Source organism: Lygodium microphyllum, chromosome 5 (assembly GCF_053477565.2).
Source record: "Lygodium microphyllum isolate KBCC chromosome 5, Lygodium_microphyllum_v1.1.10, whole genome shotgun sequence".
Taxonomy (NCBI): Eukaryota; Viridiplantae; Streptophyta; class Polypodiopsida; order Schizaeales; family Lygodiaceae; genus Lygodium; species Lygodium microphyllum.
Genome location: NC_141139.1, coordinates 79550309 through 79553526, shown reverse-complemented (window position 1 = coordinate 79553526; position 3218 = coordinate 79550309).

Sequence of the window (3218 nt, the reverse complement as noted above, 5' to 3'; positions counted from 1 at the left end):
TCTTGTAACCACTCTTACCAACATTACAGATCCTACATTGGCAAGCACCATCCAATCGTATTTAAATGAAGAAAAGAAGAACCACAAAGAAGGCAGCAACACTCAGGCATCTTGAACTTCCCATGATCAAGTATTGGTACATACAGTTCTCACTAGATGTTCTTTCTGTAAGAAAAAAGGACATCTTGTAAACTATTGGAAGAAGTATCCCAAGAAAATGAAATATAACAAATGCAAGAAGATAGGGCATATCACTAGTAAATGCCCCAACACTCCTGATGTACCCAAAGAATTGGTGGCCAATTATGCCTCCAATCCATCTGAAGATCGATTTTTTTGAGTCTTTAAACCATCTACCTAAAAACACTCTTGTAGCTTGATTTATAAAGGCATCCCGGTTGTTTAAGGGGGGGACATCTTACATGCCTTGTAATCTAATGCCACCCTGGCATTGAGGGGGGGTGTTAGAAGATAGGCATAGGAACCCACTGTAAGCAAGGGTGCATGAGGGAAAATGGGTGTGAATAGCCTTAGGGGCAATAACCCTAGCTTGGCAGAGGCTATATAAATACCCTATGGGTAACTATCAAGAGTGAGAGAGTGTACCCAAGTTGTACTTGTAAGCAACTTAGTAAGCAAGACATTGTTCTTGTACTTTGAGCTCTCTCCTTCCTCTTGTGCACACATTCCAATGCTGCAACTCTACCTTCTAGCAATCCACTCCCTCTTCTCCAACCAAAGGTACAACTCGCTTATGCACAGGATCAGCATGCCCATGTTGGAGAGCATGGCGGCTCACTAGCTAGATGAGGTGGATAGGAATGGCTATGTGCAAAAAATCATTGATCAATCCGCTAAAGCACTAACCCTTGGAAGTAGATTGGTGGGTGGAGAGTCCCCACCAACGTCAAAATGAGCCGAGAGGAAGAAGCCTTCAGCCAAAGCCTCGTTCATTGGGTAAGGAGTAATATTAACCACTCTTATCTAGGAAGTGATAAAGGAGGCACAAGATGGAGAGGAGGGAGTGCATGAAACACCTAACAAGTCACCTCCTCATCATGACAGAGAACAATCGAGTGAGAGGAGAGTTAGTGAAGAGGAGGGAGAGCATGAAGCTGAGTCTAATAGAAGGAAATCAAACAATTATAAGAAGAAGACGACACAAGAAAAGCAGGAGGAAGAAAGGAAGAAAAAGTAAAAAGGAAAATTGTAGAAATCCAAGAAAGAGTCAAAGCAAGAGGCGAAGGAAAGGAAGAAGAAATAAAGAGAAGAGTTTGAGAGGCTAGAGGCAAAGTCAAAAAGATCCGAAAAAAGGGAAGAAGAGAAAGGCCATTGAAAAGGAGGATGAGTTGTGGTCAAACATAGGTCAATGGAGCAACAAGGTGAACATGATGAGATGGAAACTTTAAGCCCGAGGAGAGATGAGGGCCTGGGTTCAAGCACACATGTGCTTGAAGGCACGCCATACCACAGTGCAAGAGGGCAAGGGAAAATCCCCCATCCACCTCATTCCACCCCTCATGGTACCTACCCCCACAACAGCAACACCTAGCCAGGGCACCCCGAGTATGGTAGATGCCAATAATATTATGGTCTGGGTGCAATACTTTGTTAACAAGGAACCTACTCAAGCAAAGAGTGTGAGAACCCCAACTATAGGGAAAAAGAGACCGAAATAAGCACACGTTGAATCAAGGTAGGACTCTAAGTGGCAAAAGGTGGGAACTTCCACAACTCCAATCCCCACAACTGTGACACCACCCGCTAACTACAATGAGTATGTCATGGAGATACTCTTTTAGTTGGAGAAAGCCAAGGAAGAAAAGAGAATAGCGGTGACTGAGTTAGAAGCCACGAAAGAGTCAGTGGCGGCCTTCCAACTAGAAAAAACCCGACAAGTAGCCACATACCAAAAAGAAATTATCAAGCTAAAAGCAAAACTCGGTACCAAGGAAGAAAAGGAGGAAACTTGGAGAAAACAGCTTGAAGATGAGAGCCAAGAGCTGGTTGAACTACAATGTGAATATAAACTCTTAATAATGCAGCATGAGGACCTGGAAGATCAATTGAAGAGAGTCCAACTGGGCACGGATGAGCTCACTGCAAGAGAATCAAAAAGAGAACAGGAATAGGAAGAGCATCACTAAGAGGTTGAAGACCTAGTAGTAAGGGTGATGCTAGAGATAGATGAGCAGGAGAGGATGGAGAGAGAAATTGAGCACCTAGAAAAGAAGAAGAACGTGATAACTCAGAAGTGGAAAGAACAGGAATCAGCAATAATAGCCTTAACACAGAGGCAGGGGGAGAGCTTCGGGGAGATGACAGGGGAGATGACAAAGAGAGCATGGGCAACCTGCAATGAAAGGAGGGTGAAAACCTTAGCGCATTGCCTAACTCAAGTGGAGAAAGAAAAAATACTCACTGAAAGCAGAGCAAAGGCCACCCAATTGGGATTTCAAACTCAGCAACGTGCCTTCCTGAATACCTTACTAGATATCATACAAGCATAGGAAGGAGAATCCATAGAAGCCATAAAGAAGAAGCTAGGAATAGCATGCAAGGCCCTGAGAGTAGGCCTATAGATGCCACTACAAGCCGCAGGAGTTGGCCTTAGACTTGAAGAGTAGCGCCACTATCTCCTATTAGCAGGCTTGACCCCATAAGAAGTTGACACACTTGGATTCACAAAAGGGGCACAACAAGAGCCAAGGTAGGAGGAGGAGGCTAAAATGAACTTTGAAATCGGACTGCAGGAGGAAGAGCTTGTCCCACCACCTAACCCTGCCTTTATTACCACCTCTAATTACCTTAGGTTGCTAAGGATACTCCTTAGGCAAGACCCTACTCCGCACGAACATGGCCTCCTAGCCCTCCATTTTGATCCTAATCCTATAGATAGTTGCGCAATGGTTCTCAACTAATGATGTGAGTTGCACTACTACCTTCATTTTGCTTAGCTCTTCTAGAGGATATGAATGATAGCTACTTCACCCGCTGCAATCATCCATTCCTCTCCACCACCACCCTTCAAGTTTTTCTAGACCTCAAGGGGTATCTCCAAAGTTGTCAATTCCTTAACAAATCGATTAAGCCTCCTTCTCCGCCTCACTCCAATGACGAAGACTAGCTTCTGTCATGACTATGTAACTCAAAAAAAGAAAAAAAGAAAAAGAGAGAGAGAGAGAGAGGGAAAGAAACGGCAAGAAATTACAAAACAA